Here is a 22,672-nt window from a genome sequence, read left to right on the forward strand (position 1 = left end):
TTAGCTCTCATCTCTGCAGGGCTGATGAAACTGAAAATTAAATGCACAGTGTAATCCTGTGGTTTCTGAATTACGTCAGTTGAATTCAAATGGTTCCATGTCTCTTACTGAAAGTTAAGACATTGGAATCCCAATTGTAATTGGGACAAATGAGAAAACTCGGAGTACTTTGAATATCACAAGTTACTAAATATCTCTTACTAGAAGAAATAGCTTTTTATTCAGTGTTTGATGAACTGTTTCTGCCTTCCTTGAAAATTATGTAAGCATCTTACCTTGAGCAGTTACCTTGCAAGGTGGTGTAACTTTCCTTACAACCTATTCTCAATATTCTTCAATGCCTTAACCCATAATTAGTCCAGCTTACTCCAAAAGTCATTGCAACATTACACCCAGGAAGAAAAAGCATAAATATCAAAAGGAATGCAATATTTTACCAAGTTATATTGGCAAACACCTGAAGAAATATACATGGGAATAGATCATGAGATTCTAAACCAGAACAAATGCAATATAATTATATATTGAGGCAAAGTTTTGGATATAGATTTAGAAAAAGAAAAATATGAGATAAAAAAATCAGACAGACACAACCATCATTGAAGAGTATGCACTGTCTATTTTTTACAGGCTGAAAACAATGGTGGGAGATGCCTTATTAGCAACACTTAATCCACATAATGATAATTAGAATCATTTGACACACACCACTTTGCCTTGCTGATTGATTGGGGGGTCCTCAGGTCTGAAAAAGTTGTGCAACCACTAGGGTCTCATGTGATCTGTATAAGCAAAACAAAACAAATAAATAAACAAACAACAACAGCAACAACTTAGTCTGGAAAACAGATTCCAGGATTGAGCCTCCATGCCATGGCTCTGAGTCAATTCACAGCACAGAATTGCTTGAGTGGAGAGGAAGCTGGGAATTCTTAACAACAAATCCTATGATGACATTGTCTTAGAGATTGTTCCTTCAGAAACAGACTCTGAAGTGAGGATTCCTGTGCAGGTGGTATATTTTTTAAAAATGTTCCCAAGAGAAGCCATGGAGGGAGTGGAGGAAGCTGGACAGGGAAGAGGAAAAGGCAGACCAGAGTGAAATTTCAGACAACTTCTCAGTCTCAGCCTGCCCGTGAGAGATCTCTGGAATATAAACTGGACCTTAGAGTTTGTCCCAATTCAGGCCAAGGGGGCGAGGGAGATGAGCTTTCACAGTTTCGTATCCACAGACATTAGCTAAAAGCTGCCCCAGGTGTCCACATATATACTTCCAAGTATTCCAGTTCTCTGCATCTGCAGGCAAAGTGGTTCCATTAGCTCAAAGGCAGTTTCTAGAAGAAGAATTACAGACATTCACAGAAATGGTAAGAGAAATCTGAATACACTTATGTGGAACATTGAATAATGCCCATTATAAACATTATATAGATCACTATAAATACTGCTGTTAGCCTTCCTTCGATGGACCTGCAACACATAACTGTGCATTGAGGATTTTGTGGTCAGGTGATTTGATCTAATCCCTGGGGCCCAATATGCTATAGTGTTCCACCACATGAAGAGGATCTTTATGGGGATAGGAGGGGTCAAATGGATTCATATGGACTTGAATTTATATCATGGGGTGGCCAGGGTTTATGAACACATTCTGTGGGTATTCTCACAATTCCTGAATAGATAGCCTCAGCAACTGGCAGAATCTCCATATTGGCTACTTAACATGTGGAGTAAGGGCTATTAAGGTAGAAACCACCAAGTGAAAGCCATGGGAGATCTTACTCCCTATGAAATAATAAAACAAAAGCAATGTTGCATTTTTTGAGGATTTGCAGAACTTAGTGCCTCCATCAAAGACTTGAAAAACTCAGGAATGGTGATTTTTATCACATCCCCATATAACTGGCTCTAGTTCGTATAGATAATTCTTGGAGAATTACAATAGTTTACTGTAAGGCAAATCCAGTAACAGCTGCTGTTCTATATTTGGTTCTATACCTATTGCTTCTTGTAGTTGCTTCTTGATTATGCCAACTGAGATGCCCAGGGGTGTTATATAAAACACAAACCTCTTAATTTAGGCATACATAGTAGCAGTCCTGCTACTAATAGAAGTGATGAATACTTCAATGGGTTTAGCAAGATCTACAGTGGATTGAGGTGGGGAATGAATGAATGAATGAGAATTCTGGGCTGATCTCTAGCTGGTCTACCCCACAACCATTGGTGTCTCAAAGTCATCCAAAATGAGTCCCTAGACATTGTGGAAGAGAAGAAAGTTATCTTGTACCTGTCCAAAATCCTGATCTATAGAATCAGGAAATATAATAATAATGAATTGTTTGTGTTTTTTAAACCACTAAGTTTTAGAGTAGTTTGTTATGCAGCAACAAGTAACCCAAACACCATACCATCTTCATTTCTTCAGTAATTATATATGTTAAATACCATTCAGCATACCAACCTCTGGGTTTAAAGTACACTGGAATAAGTTTCTCTTAAATTGCATTGTAATTTCCCATTTTGTGAAAACCAAAGATGTTTTAAAAGCCACAGAAGTTGATTATTTTCAATTAATAATGTAAAAAGGTAAATAGGGACAGAAAACTTGGAGTTTGGAGGAGAAAAGATAGGAGAAGAACAAGTCAAGGGCTTACTTTAGTGATTTGCAGAGACTTTGCCACACAAGAACAAGAAAGGAGGGGTGTTAGTAACAGTGGACAGAAGTGACAAGAGTGGTTTATAGTCTGAGGGACACACAAGAGCAGCAAGTAGAGGATGATGGTAAAGGTAGAATGAATCATGAGGTTCACAACTAGGGGACTTAAAGCAAACAGTCAAATGGAAACAGGATGAAGAGTTACTTGCAAAGACTAAATACAAAAGTAAGTGCTGTGACCTTTACTGACGTAATCAAAATCTTTACATGAATGAAAATACAAATGCAGGACAACAATCCCAATTATGTTTGGTAATTTAAATTTTCTTCAAAATTTAAAGAGCAATGAAACACATTTACTATATATTTCTTAACAACCCCATCCAGGGCTAGGGCCAGACCATAATAAAACACATTAATATTTATATAGTTTGTTATAAAATTTGTAAAAATAGATAAAGATATAGATAGCTTCATGTGAGTCCAAGTGAAGTTTTGCCACGTAATGAGTGAAGTTTGGGTTTGATTCTGGCTCTAAATGAGTCATTAAAATTTTTCAGTTTTCAGAGCTTTTTGAATTTTATAAATATGAACAAAAGATTGTTCACCTATAATAGACTAACTGTGCCTAAAGATATGTCTATTAAAAAAATACACTTTCACTTGGGAAATAATCTAGTTTACTTAAGATCTAAGTTAATAAAATATATGTTTGAACATTTTAAAAATAAACTGAGGATTATTATCCTGAAACAAAATTTAGAATTATTTCTATCAAAATAGGATTAAAATTACATATAACAATTATTTCCAGCCTCTAGACAACTTTGAAATGTTATTGAATACAACAAAAAATGAGGCAACAATATAATTCAGATCACCTCCTAAGAGTTTACTGTAATAGAATTGGAACCCTAATACTTGTGGACTAAACAAAATAAAAGAAAGGAGAGAGAAGTTAGTAAACCTCCAATTTATATCAGTGTGAGAATAAATATAGCAATAAAATATTATATTTGTTTATCAACTTAGACTTCTAAGCATTTCAATATGGTAATATGGAATGATAATTCTTATTCAATTCAAAATTTGTGATACTCCACAGAAGTAATAAGTACTATACCATAGTTTCTAGCTCCATGATAGAACTATGGGGAATATAAAATAAATATGTGGCATGGTCTCTTGTCCTTAACACTTTGAAATAATTAGATAATGTTATACGGGCAGTGTGTGGATAAATGTTAAATGAACAAAATCAAGAGCCAGTGTAATGGGCTGTTGCGTAGAGACAGCCTCATCTTCCCTTTTCAGATAAAGAATTAAACTTGTACAAAGCCATACAACACATTATTATCAAAATCAGTTTCCTTTCCCTCTGGCTGGGCCTCTGACTACTCCCCTATCCTGCCTTCAGGGAAGTCTTTGAAAGTCAACTGGGGAGGTGAAGTGGAGGACTAATTTGAAAGATTGTTGTCTCTGGCAAAGAAAAACACTGAGAAAAAAGGATTCTGTGGATGAGGGTTCCTGTTAGAACAATATTTTTTGGCCAAACTAGACTTTGGAATGATATGGAGTAGGCACAACTCTCGTGATCATGTTTTATTCTTAATTTTTAAAAAAGTCACACTCCACTTGCAGTGTTTAAAGTTTGCAAAATAAACTGATATGACAAGCATCATTTTTCATTTATTTTGTCTATAAATGAAACACCATTTACAAACTGCCAGAGCAAGGTTAATGTTTTCTCTTATGAAGTCCCTAGGCAGAAAGCTTATCTTGTGACAAATTTTTTGACGATGTCTTCATTTGTGACTTTCAAAGTTTATTTTGTAGAAAGCCCTTAAAAATAAATTACCGCATTCTAAGGTCAGCTTTGTTTCCACTTTCAAGGGCTTACCAAAAAAAAAAAAAAAAAATAAGTAAGTTATACATGAGTATGTATTTTGTCTTGGATGTTTGTCAGAGAAACTAAATGTTTTTCAAAAAAAAAAAAAAAAAAAAAAAAAAAAAAAGAGCTTACCAAAGACTGTAACAAAATCTTTGAGAACACAGAATCCTGCAGCTGTTTGAGAGGCTGCTACTTGGAATAACGTTAAACAATGAAAAGGAGGTGTATTTGTTTGTATATGATCAAATCGTTTAAAAGATTAGCTTTTAGCATTTCTACTTGTTCTTGAACCAGAAATATTTGAAAAATAAAAATTTAAAAGATATTTTACCAATAACTCTTATTGGCAAATTGCCTTTACTTATTATCTATTAAAAGAAGTATAGGATTACTTTATGTGCCCTTTTAAATATAATTTGTGTTTTTCTCCTTACAGTTCGTTCATTCTTTACTCAGTCTCATTAAATGCTTTTATTCCTTCACTTGCAAATAAACGTATGATTATTTTTGTATATTCAGAAGGTCCTTAATTGGATTTGCCTAATGTTTCACACGACTGTTTACCTCACTGCAAGTTCCTAGAGATGAAGTATCAATTTTCCCTCTGAACATTCATATATGATTAAAAATACAAACGTCTGTGGCAATGTTTTTAATTTCATAATACTCACTTAACTATTTTCATGCCTCAGTGTTTTAACTACTGTAACTTTACAAATATGTTTTAAGATCAGTAAGGCAATTTCCTTCTCATTACCCTTATTTATATTCATGTTCTTATAAAATTTTCTTGTAATTTTTTCTTACAATATTTGCTTCTATAGTGTTCTTTCAGAAGTACTATAGAAGTATTTTAAGATTGTTTATAAATTCTAAGATTTTTATTTGAACTGAATTTAACATATAAACTAATCTGGGGAAAATTTATATATTTACTGTATTGAATCTTCCCCCCAAAAAACCCAGTTGAAAATAAGTGCCCATTCATTTAAAACTTTTTTTGGTAATATTTTCTAGTTTGCTTTTGTTTTCACAAAAATTCTGTGCTTTTTTGTTAATAGCTAATATTTCCTTAGAGCACTGATATGATTGATAAATCTGTTACCTCCAATATCTATATACTATTTTCTCTTTCTTGCTCTCTTCATTCTTCTCTTTCTTTCTTCCCTCATTCCCTCCCTCTCTTTCTGTTTGTTTGTTTGTTTTATAGCATTAGCTTGATTTCCAGGAAAAAATAGAGATGGTGATACCAGGTTACCTCATTCCTAAATTTAACTTTAATAAAAATGCTCCATTAAGTATAAGACCAGCGTTTGATTGTAAATAGAAAGTCTTGACTATGTTGATAACTTATATTTTCAGTTTAGTAAAAATTTTTTCAACATTGTTCTGGATAGTGGAACTTCTTTTTTCTTTGGTTTACTAAAACAAATATAGTATTTTTCCCTACTACTAATTTACCACTTCCTTCAGTAATAATTTAAAAATATATTTTCAAGTTTCTTGAAAACTTTTACTTAGGACTTTTGAATTGCTGTCCATAAGTAAATTTATTAATTCTTTTCTCCTGATTTCTTTAGATGGTTGTGTTCTCTTTTACCTTTTTAAGCATTATGTATAATTTAATTCTTTTGGTTAATAATAGAAACATTTAAACATTGCTTCAAGTTTCACTTTGTACTTAGGAGTTTTCATACATAATATATCTATTTTAATTATATTCTAATTCAGTGTTTCTCAAAAATTTAAAGCAATATCTCTAACAAATATGAAAATCTTATGCTTACAAATTTTCTTTGAATTCCAAAAGAAGTTAAATATAAACCCTCCCTCTGCTGTTATTTAAGTACTAGAGTAATTTTTTATTTCCATGTTTAAACTTTAAAACCTTAATTTTTGTAGTTATTGCAATGTGGGCAGAATATCGGCTTACTATATGTTTTGCAAATATTCCATGTATTCTGAAAAGTGAGTGTTCTCAATTATAGGACAAAAAAATGACATATTTACCATTTCCTAAATCAAACTTTCTAAATATATTATTCACATTATGCTAGTCACATGAATAATTCACATTATTCATGTTTTGCTTTAATTTACCAAAGAGTGATAGAATAGTATGGTCTCATTCTATTGCATTTTTTTTTTCAATGAATCCTTGCATTCATAAAACATTTTGCTATATATATATTTATATTTTCTGTGCTTAAAGGTCCATAACTAACATTATCATTGTGGGTTGTATTTTTCAATGTTTGGTGGTTTTTTTTTTTTTTTTTTGGTCTTGAATTCTACTGAAACTACAAAAAATACTTTTTAAAAGTCTATTTTTTGATGTTTTCCTGCATTTTAAAAACAAAAAGTTTTCAGTTTCTATAACAAGGAGTTATCTATTCCTTGAAACCATTGTGGTCCAGAGGCCAAAATATGTGAATTGTATATTTATAGAAGTTGCTGTAGGAAAGAACATACTATTGCGCTTATTTTTTAATCCATATTAAAATTTTTCTCTTTATCGGTGCAGTTGAAACTCTTACACATTCTTAATCGTGAATTATTTGCATATTTCTTTGGTCAGTTTGAATTTTACAAACTTCTTCCTTTTGAGTTCCCCATCCATATACTGCTCCTTGTTAGTATAACCTATTATTTTTAGACTCAGATAATCTTATTAAAACATGATCTTTACATTACATTGTTTCTTATGCAATATTTATTTTTGATATTAGTCTTGTAATGAAATTTTAAATCAATTAGACTTCTGTTTTTGCCTTGTTTCATTATTTGTCATTTTATATAAAATGTTATAGGTTCCCTATTTTTGAGTTATTAATTTTACTTCATTTCTCAGTTGAATTATGTACGTTCTGAGGTAATATTTTTTTTCTGGAAATATATGTAAAATTTCTCTTTTCAGATTCCTCATTTATCTCAGAATCTCTCTGTAGCCTGAACTGGGTAACATTCTTGAACTTTCAGCTCTCTTTGAATCAGAGGGCATACATTGCAGAATGTTAAAAAGTGCTCCTTTACTTTGGGGGTTATAGACTCTGTTGCATGACATCTGGACAGGCCACAATGGAGTGTCTAGGTTGCCTCCTTCCTAATTACTTCATTTAGAGATGTACGTTCAATTAGCATCCTAGTTGAGGTTTCGGCAGCCTTTAACATAGTGACTCTTCCCAAATCTTCAAGAATCTTCATGGACTTTCAATTTAAATGAACATAAAGTCATAAGAAGCAAATTTTCTGACTAACTCAGGCAGACTTTTCCACTTATAGTTAGAAGGCTATCTGGCACCAAGCAGTAACCAAGGCATCCTTTGGAAACTGGTCTGTATTGCTGAGGCTAAGTTTGAAAAAAAAAAAGAAAGAAAGAAATGTGATTTAATGAAGTCGTTTAATATATTTACTTTAATCGGGATTGATAACAAGATTCATCAAAAAGTATATAAAATTAAGCTTACATTGTTCAAATGGACACAATGAATAACAAATTTTTAAAATTATTTGGGACACAAGAAAATAAAGAATAATCTAGTTATGATACTTTGTGAATAAATTCAACAACTAAAATTAAATTCCCTACTTAATTTTTAGTTTTAGCTCCTAAATATACCAAAAGATACTTTGTAAATTCAATAAGACATATAAAGACTATAATGGAACTAAATTTTAAAAATCACAAGTTTATTATCAAAAATTTAGACTAGAAATCATTGGTTTTACTCCATCAGAAAAATAAACAAAGGCAAAGACAATGAACAAAACAAAAGCATGAATCGGTGCAGTTTTCTGACAACTAGGAAAGATTAAACAAAGCATGTTTATTTTTATAAGCATTTTCACAGTTCAAACAATCTAAATTTAAAGGGATCATAGGACCTGCTTACAAAGTAAAAACGCAGACTCTAAATGATGACTAACTTGTGGAAACCTAAATAAGGAAATACTGAACCAGTAAATTCTGGCTCGAGGAGAGGAAATTGGCCTGAAATTTTTGATGTTGAATTATAATATACATATATACTGATAAATTTTCCTCATCTTTTGCTAGTTTATAAGACTTGGAATTTCAACAAGAAGATCAAAGATGTTATGCAATGCTAGAATCACTATCTTGAACTCAACAGACAAAATTGACAGTGATTATGTAATGTTCTCCCGCCATCCACTGTCAGATTCTATAATTTTCTAATTTCCTGGTAAATAAATGAATGAATCTTACCCACCTATTAGTAGATTCTATGCATAGTTCTGTTAATGTGAGAAAATATGAATTCTGAAGGGACAGAATTCTGGCAGGTGTTACATCAGACTCTGCCATCAACACACACTATATGCAAAGAGAAAGAACAGAGATACTCTGATATGTTTAGTGACCATGTGAAACTGGATGCTCACATTTCCAATGAAAGCCTGGTGTTTCCTTTCCATTATTAATTTTTTGTTGTTGTTGACTAATTGAATTTGTTGGTTTGTCCATGAAAACAATATAGTATGCTTTAGAAAGGCCAGGCAAACATCTCTACCTACATCATCCTGAGTAGCCTGGAGACAGAAGAGTAGGTCTAAGTCCTAACTCTGTGTGACCTTCATTAAGTCAGTGTCTCTGACAGAGATCCAGATTCCCTATCTGTAAATGAAACTAATCATCCTGATTACTTCCAAGGTGGTATTTCCAAATTTGAAGTTTTTTGAATTAATAAAGGAATTCCAGTTTACACAAATGCAGGATCAGGACATAGGCTTTAGAAAGCTAAAAGACATTTGGAGCACCTTTAAGGTCCAATTCAGCAGAGATTTGTATTCTGCAATTTGCTAATTTTTCAGATATTTAGAGCAGCAAGTCCATAAATAAAAATAAAAAAAAAATGACAACTTAGCAGAGAGTTGTAGTGTCCTCTAAATGCCTTTATTTTAAAGAGACCCGAATCTTCATCTTCTATAAAAAATGTGAAAAATGAGTAGAAAACCAATCCCATATAGCCATAATCTGTACACTGTAAAATATCACTTTAAGGAAATAGTGGGGAGGGGATAAGATTCTGGGCACACATGTAAAGTGGGTAAAGTTTGTTTTTCTGTTTCTTCAGCTTTTCCTACCTGTCATGGTAGGCCTTTCTCCCAAGGATGAGACGGGGTTCAGGGATGAATTGAGACACCGTGTATGGGGTCAGGAATGAAGTTAGGGTTTAGCTCTAGCGAAGGGGAGTCCACATTGTTGAGTTTGTGTGAGGCCTCCACCCCTGCCCCTTGGCACTTTACTCATAGACTCATCAACAAGCATTGAGTGTCAGGGATTAAAACCTGACTGATATCCATTGGTTGGGTCATCTTACTCACTGATTTATTAAAAGCTGTATTTATCCATTTATTAAGAGCCCTTTTCCTCCTTGTTACCATTCTTCCAATGTCTTTCTTTCCAGGTCCCTGACCAACTAATAAACTTGCTGGCTATTCTTATGAATCAACATAGATCTGCATCTCAGGCCATCTCTTCTTCCCTGCCAAGTAGACAACTAGATGTTCTGTTGTTTTGGAGGATTTTCTTTAGCCACTTTTTTTCAAAGCCACCTCTGTGTGGAGCTGTAATGAAGTGGCTATCTACTTTCTGGCATGTGTTAGCACACAGTGCTGAGCCAGGGATGCAAGTTAAGAAAGAAGTGGCAAAGCAGTAGGAGCAGATTCCATAGGATTCTGAGCTGCCAATTCATTCATTTTCGTAGAGCCCTCTGTAGTCGCTAAAGCTCATTCTCTTACAGACCATTTTCATTTAATATTGAATTACTGCTGCACATATACAATTTCATGATTCAGTGGATCATAACATGGTCAGTTCAGATTGCATTGTCACTTGATGTGTCATGGTCAGGACTTCAATCTCTACTAAATCAAACCAGGAGCTGATTTTCAAATGAGAAATGGTTGATAACAGAAGACATGGCCTTATTCCAAAACCTAGAGCTTTCCTATCAGGGTTTACTAGATACGCCATAAATCCTCTCTGTTTGTCACAGGATCTTCAAATACAAATTAGTCTGCTGGGTCCTAAGGCCTAGGTGGCAAGGCAGTTCACACCACACCTGTACTTGCTGCAGAATATTTTTATGCTCTTCACACCACTCAAAACTGCCTTATGAATTACTCAGTAATCAAATAGAAGAAACATGCCCAAACATGGTACATGTGGCCCCTACTATTCAAAGTGATCTACCAAATTGTGCCCCTTTCTTTGTGGTGGACTGTGCAATGTGCCTCTCATTTTAGGAGGGGTAACTTACCATGCTCCAGATCACACAGAAGCCTAGAACCTTCAATTATGTGAAGAATCCAGCACTTTTGTGGGGTTTACCTACCATACTTTGGCATGTATGTGTTTCAGTAAAGCATCTGTGGTGCTTGCTATTTCCCACTGACCAGATCAAATGGGCCTAAAATACATGACATGGCTGCATATTTAATTTGCACCACAATTTTACAACTCATAGTCAGGCCATGGGCTTGATCCTCAGACATATCTACTCTTCATCTACAAGGGATAAAACGTATCTTTAGAACAACCATAAAGGCTTTGTAACTTTCCTTTACATAATGACTTTAGCATTCGAGGCTTTCAGTTTGTCCTCTTCTCTTTACACACTCTAGAGAAGTCAAAAATAACCAGCTCAAGCCACAGTTTTGTAATCACCATTGTCCCCAAAGTGATCAAGTATCACAATCACTTGATCTTCTAATATTTTGCCCTCTACCTACTCTCTATTCCCTGCCATCATAGATGATAATTTGAGTAACAGTGATACCACTTCATGCCATGATTACTTGTCATACTTCCCTATGGCAAAGAGGTTATCTAAATTCTTCACAAATGTATTAGCAACTCAATTATGGAATCCTATTTTAAAGATTTATTGTCTAGGGTTAGTCCTGATGCCAATTACTCTTTTTTAGTATCCTAGAAGAAAACAGATGTCACAAAATGAGAGATTAAAGAGATATTAATGAAGGGATTATTTAAAATTTGTGAGCAGAGTTAAGGGAAATCAATAAGAGATGGCAATGTGCCTTTAGACTAGCAACAGCAGGAAGCCGATACCACTCTTAGATATATATGTAGTTTTTAGAATAATTGCCTTGTCTTTGGAAAGTATATGAATAAAATACATGCATATTTTGAATGGGGAGAAATGAGATATTTCCTGGTCTGTAATAGAATCCCTTATTTGCATATTAGAGATATACCACAGAATGAATATATTTTAACATTGATAAAAATGCAATAATGCAAAATGGCAACATAATACATATTAGTATTATTCAAAATGTGTGAGTTTTTTTGTATGTGGTCTTTTTAAGATAATATTTTATTGATTTTTATACATTTTATTGATTTCACACACTTAGAATTATTAGTGAGAAAAGTGTATATACTAAAAAGAATTTAGTGGGTTGAATGGTGGCTCTCAAAAAGATAGGTGCACATCTCAGAACCTGTGAATGCAATCTTATTTGGAAAAGAGGTTTTTGCAGATGTATAAGCTAAGAATCTTGAGATATGATTATTCAGGTGACCTCTAACTCCAACAACAAGCATCTTTATAAGAGATACACAGAGGAGAGATACAGCGAAGAGAAGAAAGCCATGTAAAGATAGAGGCCAAGAAGCTTTTGGAGCCACCAGAAACTGGAAGAGATGAGAAACGATTCTCTCCTAGACTCTTTGAAAGGAGCATGGCCCTGCTAATGCCTCGATTTCATATTTCTGGCCTCAAGAACTTTGAAATAATTCATTTTTGTGTTAAGCTCCATGTTTGTGGTGATTTGTTAGAGCAGCACTAGGAAACTAACAGAGTCATCCATAAATACTTTTTGCTTCAGCATATTGTTCTGGTGGAAACTATGCTAGGTGTTTAGGACATAAAAAATGACTGTGGTATAATTCCTTCAGGAGCTCATTTTCTAGAGGGAAAACAGACACAGATACAATGAACATGGTGTAATAACATTGAGTTAGCAGTATAAGGGGAGCACAGAGGAAGAAGTGATGAATTTGGCAAGGTTATTCAGGGAATGTGAGGTGGTCTGATAAGTTTGGAGTATAAGGGTGCTTGATGGAGAGGGATGAAAACTGTAGAAGAACATAGGGATAGACTTTTAACGACCTTGATTACTATTTTAAAGAGTTTAGGACTTTGTCCTATAGGTTTGGGATGGTTAACTTTAACTGCCACCTCCAGGAAATGGACAGTTGCTACATGGAGTTTGGTGTTTAGATGAATTATGAAGCATATCTGGCTCGTTTTATTTGTTCACCAAAAATTTATTTAGACCACATGACATGCTGGTGGTATGCTAAGGATTTGGAATTTAGTGGTTGGCAAGGTAGACACAAACTTTGCCCTCTCTGAGCATAAAAACTAAAGGAGACAAAGAATTCAGTTGATTAGCCATGGGCATATGGAGAGAGGATGTGCTTACAGTGCATTTATTAACCATGCTTTAGGACACGTGGAACTATTGAGGGTTTTCAACCTGACTAGTACTCGAACGTAACTGTATTTCATGGGAATCACTCAGTCATTGAGAAGGAGGAACTGGTCTGGGAAGAAACCCAAGGCAAAGAGATCTATAAAAGACTATGGTGAAATTCTTGAAAGAAATCGTGAGAATCATAATTAGGGAAGAAGCAGTAGGAATGAAGAAAGATAGTCAGATTAAAACTATATTCCAGAAGCAAAACTGATAAGGTCTTATAATCAATTGGGTACAGGGAATGAAGATGTTGTAGAAGCCTCTGATAATCTTTAGCTTAGATTTTACTGATCTATGACAACTTTAATTGTAAGTGCACCATTATTTTATCTGTCACCAAGAAAGGAAAAAAAAAACTATTAAACTATGATATAATGCATTCTTATCCCTTAGAATTTTTATTTTGACCCAACTGAAAGAGCTATTTTGGATTTATATAGAAACTTTTAAAATCATATTTCACACTCTGTAAAGGAAAACATAAGCAAAATAAATTGGTTAAAGCATTTTTAAAACATTTCACATTAAGGATCTAACACTTACAAGTCATTTTCTACTCTCAATTGTCAAAATCTGTTTTTCTATACAGTATTGTCCTCTGGGCCAACAAAAGTTCTTCACTATTGTTTCTGGGATTTTCTTTGAAGTTGTAAGCTTTGATTCTGGCACTTTGTTGATCTTACAAGAATGTGTCAAAGGAAGGCGTTTAGACAATGTCTAGGATTTATATGCCTTCAAGTGATCCTTATAACTTTTCTTGACTAAAAAGTCAGGGAATTGCCATTGTCCAACTATATCAGCAAGAATAACCAAGACATTCATGAGTATACCAGCAATGAAAATTATATTACAGCTGTGTCTAGGGCCAACACCAATTAGAATGTATCATCAGTTATGAGATGTAGCTTGATGTCAGAAATGTTAAAATGAGGGTGGGGGACGCGCCATTTAGAATTGATAAAATATAGGAATGATGACTTTAAATAAGATGGGCGATGCCAAAAATTCACATTACATTGTTTCACTGTCATTTCATTAGAAACACGATTGTTATGCATAACTCTCAAAATATTATAAAGGGATGAGTGATAATGGATATTTTAAACATATGCTTCCTTAAACTATGTGCCATAATATTTTAGTAAGATTCTTAGGTAAAATTCTTAGTAATAAAGTATGTGTGCATTTGGTTGAAATATGTACTGAGGTTCTCTGTATTTTCTTCCTTAGATACTTCACAAGGATTGTGATATATACTTTCTCTAACAGCTCACACTTGGGCCAGGCAGTAGAATGCACAGAAACACCTCCAGCTGCTTCTGTAAAGTGCTAGATCTAAAGAAAAGGGCAAACCTCAAAGGTACATTCACCTGACTACACTTGACACCTAGAGCACGAGTCCCTATCCCCCAGGCTATGGACCAGTCCCAGGCCTGTTAGGAACTGAGCCACACAGCAGAAGGTGAGAGGTGAGTGAGCCAGCGAAGCTTCATCTGTATTTGCAGCTGCTCCCCAGCACTTAACATCACCACCTCAGCTCCACCTCAGGTCATCAGGCATTAGATTCTTATAGGAGCACTGGTCTCTGGTGCCAAGGAGATTGGAGACTGCTGACCTAGAGGATTTTTTTTAATTTTTAAAAACCATTAAGCTCATTAGAGTTTGTACTAAGAGGTACTTAAAAAAAAAGGGGGGGTTATTTAGGCTGGTCTCTCTTACCTGTCATCTGAAGAACTGCAAGTGAATTTAACCATGGTTAGAGGAAACCAGGCAGTAAAGTGGAAATTACATTTTAGTTAGGTTAGCTAAGTTTTACAATTATTAGTTTCATTTTGAACTCGTGTATTTCAACAGTTTGTTTTTCCTAGTAACAATTATAGTATGAATGAGAAAGTATTTAACTCCAAGTTGATACTTTGAAAACATAGCGAAATGGACTGTCCTTCGGGAAAAAAAATAAATAAATTAAACAATAATAAACTTACAGGAGGGGATGTGATATGCACATTTTAGAGTGAGATAAAACTAAATTTGAAGACCACCAACACAATGACCTCCTTGCTGTGTGAATTTGGCAATATATTTAACCCCTTTGAGTTTCACTGGCAAAATGGATATGTCAATGCTTTGTTTGTAATGATTAAATGTGATAAATAGCATAAGATTCCTTGCACATAGTAGGCACTCAGAAAGTAGCGGCTACCATTACTATTGTTGTTACCATAGTTCAGCATCATATAGATGCAGCAATTACAGAAATTCTTTAATTTACACATGGAATCTTCACCTTTAGGGTCTGGAATAGCAGCAGCAAGCCAGTTGAGACAAGGTCTGTATGCTTTGTTATTGGAGCAAACCATATGAAACAGCTATTTTTGTATGGCTGAAAGGGTGAGATCTCAACAATTTCATACAGTCACCTAATATTATGGTCTTGTTCAATGTATCAGCTTATTACACACCATTTTGCTTTTTTCATTTCTGCTCTTTAAAATTGTCAATAAAGATCCATCATTGCTTGGTAAGAAGTCAATTTGGATATTAATTATCCTGTTAGTGTTTTGTTTTTCCAGTGATGTTTTATTTTTGACTATTAAAAAACTCGAGTAGTTGCTCTAGCAAGTTATAAAAATTAGAAGACAAATCAAGGAAAACCGCAAGAAATAACAATTGATAAACAAGATGTGTAACACATTTCCATCTTTATTCACATCACTAGATCAGGCCTGGTATATATTTCTGGTGCCAAAACAGGGGGAAGGTGGTTCTTGTGCTTGAAATCCTGCCCTTTGCTGTATGTTGAGTATGTCTCAGTTTATTAAGATGACTTAGTAGCTGAGACTATCTGGAAGAATAGACGTGCTAAATACGAGAGGTGCTGAAAGCTGTCCCAAGATAAATATGATGCTTGACAGTTATCTCATATTGCATATTCTCCCACCTTATTCTCTGAGATTTTCACCTGAAAACCAGAGGTGAATGTGTGCGATGTATATGTTATAATCTGTTTCTCATTCTTGGCAATTGTTAGGATTCTGAATCCTACTTACTGATACTTTTCGGAGTTATATATCATTCACTGATAAAAACTAATTTGACTTTGGGCACCATCAGACTTGTACCTCCACTAGTAACTCCTTTCCTTGAGAAGAGTTTTGTGTATTTTGGTGGGAACAAGAAATAAAGTGCAAGTGATTGAAAAAGAGTGCTTTACATACAGAATTTCACTTCCATTTGATCCCGGAAGCTCAGGAAATAAGAACAAAGTAACCATTGCAGCTAGACGTCAAGTTTTTCCAACAAAGTTACACTTCAGATGTCTTAACTCCAGTTTAGTTACGTTAAATAAAGACAAAAAAAAAAACAACTTGAGGGACAGCTTCAAACTAATGAACTCTCCCCTCTCAGTAACTCAATCATTAATAAACAGTCACTTTTAATTCCATGTTTGCCCAGCCTAGAACACAACTGAACACAACTAATTCTTATTAGGGGAGTATTTATTTGATGGTAAGACATGAGCTCATATATAGTTTTAGAGAATGATAGATTTAAAAGAGAGAGAGAGAGAGAGAGAGAGAGTTTTTAGAGAATGATAGATTTAAAAGAGTGTGTGTGTGTGTGTGTGTGTGTGTGTGTAAATAACTGGCTAGGGAAAAATATTTAATCTTTAAAACTGAGTGTATTTCCCAGAGGAAGTGAAAAAGCCAATGAGAAGTAAATAGAAATGTGAATACAATTATAAAATTGAAGTTCAGAATATAAATAGATAGACATTTTGGGGGACAAATGTACTTATTGTTTTGAATAACATGTTTACTTCTTAAAATGCGAGTTATCTTTTTTCTCTTTTAATAAAACCTGTTAATCTTGTTCTACAGCAGCCTAAGGCTCAGAAAGAAATATTTTCTCTGGAATGTTTTGTTCTGGAAAACAGGGTCACTTAAACACTTGATAACCTGCTTAAGACTTAGAACATTTGTAGCCTATACACAGATAAAAGGACTTTCAACCTTTTGTTATTTCAGTCATGAAGAGAAAAATACTTGCCTATGTTTTAAAGATATATGAGTCTTAACCACTAGATTAGAATGAACTTGGATATGTCCCCTGTATTCTATGAATCCCCCTACCCCTGCTGCTCACTGCATATACTTCTCAAAAGGTCTACACCAACACACAAGATCTTTGTACCATGCTGTGAAACAAAGGAGGATTAGGTGACTAAATGAGTTTGGGTACATTGGGCATGATATTTTCTTTCTTGAGATTTCATATTATTCAATGCTACAAGAAGTAATACATTAAAGAAACTTGTTTCATTTATTTAATATGATGTCTCTCAAATGTCTTTGACCATAAAATAGTTTTTTACGAGACACAATCTGTCTTCACACCACTTTCTACTTTCCTTTCTCATAACAACGTTTGTTTCTCTGTTGATGGGGCAGAAAATAGAAGGAAAATACCAATTATCTGCTTAATAGACTATCTTTGCAAGTGGCTGTAACTTCTGTTTTAGCTTATTCTCATCATCATGATGTAAAGTGGGCAGTAGCTCCAATAGGAACCTCTGCTGAGGGACTTACACCCAGTAGCTCCTGGCTTTGGTGGCCTGTGTGAGACTCAGCTACAACTTTGTGCTTACTGGACTCTGATGACATCATATGGTATTCCTCTGATACATGTGTTTCTCCGTGCTATGTTGTAACAGATTGCTAATGGCTTAAGCCCCAGTCTCATCTATATACTGTAGCCAACTCTCAAGTTTCAAGCTTCCATGAAACTGGTAACTTGAAGGGAAAATCCTGGTCTGTTTCACCTGTTTCTTATGAATGCAACCTCCAGTATGCTTTTGGAGAGGTGGCCAGCCCCAGCTGCCAGCTTTCTCTGAACTTAGACTGTGGGCTTTTAGCTGCGAACCCCAGACCAATTCCATCACTCATCACCTAACAACTTGCTTCATGAACAACAGAAATAACAACTGTTAACAGTTTGGACAACATTCCACAGAAGTGTTTAATTGAGTAACCCCATTTGCACCCCAAAAACATAGTTTAGAAAATACTATATTTGTCTTTTTAAGATGGCAGAGTAGAAGGTAATAGTTAATGTACCTCAGACCACAAACTCAGAAGTCCATGAAATTAAACTTCTCTCTCTAAGCTCTGTTACAGTGGATTGTGTTTGGAAATCCTAGCATCAATCCCATCAATCTTCTCTAGAGTTGTCTTATGTCCCAGAGAGGTGATATGGCAACAGGCAGAGGGGAATAACACACAGGTTACTGCTACGATGCTCATTGATCCATTCAGCAAGGCCTCAAAGTCCAGAAAACACCTTCAACTTCACTGCCACTCTTGAAACCTGGGACTCCTTATGTGAGGCTGCGCAGGGTCCTGTCTGTCTTCAGACATACTCTCAAAAAGCTGTTCGAAGTAACCTTATTTTCTCCTCTCACCTCTCTTATGCAAGGGAACTTTTTCTAGTCTCTGGGCATTTTCCTCTCTTGTGTTTCTTTCCTACCTATTAATCTATTCCCTACAACTTCTCATATCCCTTTTCTGAGGTTATAAAAATTATATTTTATCTGTCTTAATGGGGAAAATGGAGGGAAGGAAATACTAGAATAGGAAATATAAGTAAATATCAGAAAAATATTATCTTGACACATTCTTTTAGAAATTCTTTGCTTTTCTACAAATAAATTTTACTTTTCATCCGGATACCACCCTTCACTTCTATCTCAAGAGTGTGGAACTTGTGTCTCTGTCCTATAGGATTTTGAGAACTGTAAAAAAAAACAACCAATCTAATAGCACCGATTGGTTGTGTGGTGATAGTTCCCTAAGTGTGGAGTAGGGGAGCCCTATTCTATTCTATTCTATTCTATTCTATTCTATTCTATTCTATTCTATTCTATTCTATTCTATTCTATTCTAATCTCATCTCCTTTGCTTGTGGGTCACTATATGTTCCCTCAGGAGGGTCTCAGTCCTGCCCTCCAGGAAGCTCAGATAGAAGTACAGGTGGATTGTTCCTTGTTTGGGATAAGCCTCCAGCAGGCCTTGCATAATTTGTTGGGGAGTGAGCTGGGACTGAAGGAAAAGACCAATGGGCAGTCCTCCGTGACCTTGACCTTGTCTTCCTTATAGATCAGACATCTGGTGCAAGAAAGCAAACAGATTCAGCTGAGTCTGGCTCTTGTGGGGCCAATAAGGGCTCTGCTCTCTGATCCTGCCCTGGTTTCGTCAGACGCCCCCACAACCACTTGTATCAGCAGACCAGAAATTGCAGCAACTGGAGTCCACCAACTAACACCCCTTGCTGTATCTGCCTGGATGAAAAGATCAGCCCTACAGACTTTTGAAGAAAGACTTACTGTCTCCATTTGTGTGCCAGGCCATCACATGAAAGGCAAATTTAGTATTTTCCAATTTTGGGAAACAGATGGGTCCCTTTGCCCTGGACCAGCTTTGGAAGGTCTGTGGATGCTCTACCAGGCTTCCCATAAAGCCAAATAAATGCCAGTCATGAGTTTTAACCGGATAAGAGCCCATCCAAGTGTTAGAGCCTAAGCTGGTACATCTGGAATCATCCACCTCTCTCTTTTTTTTTTTCAAATTCAGGGTTGAAATATTGATATAACCACTTTAGGAAACTGCTTGGCATTATCTACTAAAGTTGAACATACATATACCATATGACCAGCAATGATACTTCTAGATACATTGTCCAACAGAAATGTTTAGAAATATGTTTCAAAGACAAAAATTTTTCTTAATTGTCTCAAACTGGAAAGAACCTAAATGCTAACCAATAGTAGAATGAATAAATTATAGCATATTTATATGAGGAAATATTACACCATAATAAAAATTGAAAAAATAAAGCTATATGGAACACATTAATGAATCTTGCAAATATAATGTTGATCGAAAAATCAAGTATATAAAACAGCATATACTTATGATTCCATTTATATAAATCTTGAGGATGGGCAGAACTAACTTGTGATTTAGAAATTTGGATAGTTGTTACCTTTGGGAAAGAAGATGGGGTTAGTGATTGGGAGTACATAAGGGGGACTTCTGGGTTTCTTAGCCTGGGTATATTCATTTTGTCATTATTCATCAGGCTAAACACTACGACCTGATACAAACGATAAGTACTCTTTTCAGTATGTAAATCATACAGTTGAAAAAGTGTTTTTTAAAAATGATAAAACATTCAGGAGAAATTGGCAAATCCATTCTCTATGATGAAGACTTTAAGACACCTCTACCTATAACTGATAGATTAAGTGAAGAAAAATGTTGAGGATATAGAAAATTTGGACAACACAATTAACAACTGTACCCAATAATTGGAGCATGCAAAAATGTTTATAAAAATTTAACCATATACAATTTTTATATTCTTAACATTTTACCTATACTCTAAATTCTTTCCCCTCTATCAGGTTTTTCATTTACAAAACACAGATGGATGCATTTATGTCTTTTTTTTTTCTATCATATAGCATATTCTGTAAATCAATGAATTCTAAACCAATTGCTTAAATTGTGCAATAGAAAATAGGAACTCCAGATAGAAAACAATTATAAGCTAATACCTCAAAATATTTATTAAGCACCTATGTTGTACAGAGCCTTCTGTTAGCTTGTAGGGATAGAAATGTACATGATACAGGATTCCAGGTTTTGTTAAATTCCTAATCCAGTAGAGGAGATCGATATAATAAACAATGATATCCATTGGTGTTCTGGAGCTGGCTGATACAAGCTCATGAGACCCAATTGTTAAACATTTGGGATTTTTGCCAGCCATGTGTTAAATCATTGATAGCTTCAAGTTGGCCATGGTGGGAGTATTCATACTGTGGAAATTGACAAATGCTAATCAGGGGTCCTCCACATCCTCCAGAGAGCTTGTTGCTTATGGTAATTTTCTGGCATTTACCATAGCAAATAAATGAAATGATTAGATTTGTTTTGTAGGTTTGGTTTTGATTGTTTCATATTGACTTACAAAGATGATATGAATTCAAGAAAAGTCTTATCAAGCTAACAACATTTTTGTAACCTGTGCTTCTATAAGAAGAGCTTCTTTTCTGACGAATGTATGCTAGTTGTACTACTATAACCATTGCCTGATGCTTTAATATAGATAATTCTCATGTTTCATGTTATAATTAATATCATTTACAGTTACTCCACCAGAGTGTTTGCTGAGTTCACAATTTAAATCTACAAGTACTTTCACTACATGATTCACATGTAATTATGTTTAGTAAATAGTATTTAATAATAATAATAATAATCTATTTGTTGTACCAATCCAATTGGAGTAACAGTTCAATTTGTTTTAACTTTTGCTAGTCATAAATGATAAAATATATTGACATACATGCTTTTCCTTGAGGAAGGTGTGTGTTTTTCTAATTCCCACAAAGGTGCTGCATGTGGAGGCTGGTCAGGGAGAACAGAAGCACAGGGTTCCAGGGCACAGAGAGGAGGAATATGGGGCAGAAGTACACTTACTGGACGTGCCAGTTTCTTGACAACTAGGATATAATATTTTCTATTCAATCATTCATTTATTTCTCATTTTTTGGTCATCTAGTATATACAAACTAAGTTCTGTAAAAACTTTATGAAGCACATAATATGAAATAAAGTAATTATAATTAAATTAATAATGAGTATATAAAAACTTGTTAAAGAAAACTCTAACCTTTACAATGATAAGGACTCTGAAAAAAGCCCTCGTGATTAGTACATATTAAATCTTCAGCTAACCCAGTTACACAAAATGATGTGAATTTGTGTGTCCAGAGAACCTATATCAAATAACGATGTTAAAAGTCCATTCAAACATAACTTCTGCTTTTATGTACCTTTTCTAATTGACATTTTTATTTATAGTAAAACCATATTATTCTTCATTTCAAAAGCAAGAAGCCATAGGCCCAAGGAAATATATTGGGTTATCCAAGGCCGCACAGTTTATAACCGCAGAAATACAGCTAGAATTCTTTGATAATTGTTATCCTTGTAGACTTTGGAATTTCCTCTTCACAATGATAAAGTAGATCTATCTAGGGAAACCTTGGCTGCTGGGTTATACTGTAAAAGATGAGTAGTCAGAGGGTGAACAGAATCTTGCCATCATATTGGAGGCCTAGAATGGTTTACTGAATGAAAAGGGAGAATTCTTCCAAATTACCTGGATATCATGCTCATACTTTTGAAGACAGTTAAATATCATGATTGTTAGGAAAATATTCACTAACGACAGACAATGCATTTTCAAGCAATAATAATGGAGACAAATAAAAGAGATTAAACACCTAAAAAAAATGACATCTATGTGATTTTTGTGCCCCAAATTTACCTTTGAAATTCATACAATTAAGTTAAAAATTGTTTTCTTATTACTTAGAACATCATCATATATTTGTACCACAGTAAAATAACCATTTATTTCAAATTTGAGGAAATAGTTATTTTAATTCTGAAATAGTTCTTGGAAGTACTGTTTTATGACTCTCTTTATCACTTGTTTTTACAAAGGATAAAATGTCCTAT

The sequence above is a fragment of the Pteropus alecto genome, unplaced genomic scaffold, assembly GCF_000325575.1.
Source record: "Pteropus alecto unplaced genomic scaffold, ASM32557v1 scaffold171, whole genome shotgun sequence".
NCBI lineage: Eukaryota > Metazoa > Chordata > Mammalia > Chiroptera > Pteropodidae > Pteropus > Pteropus alecto.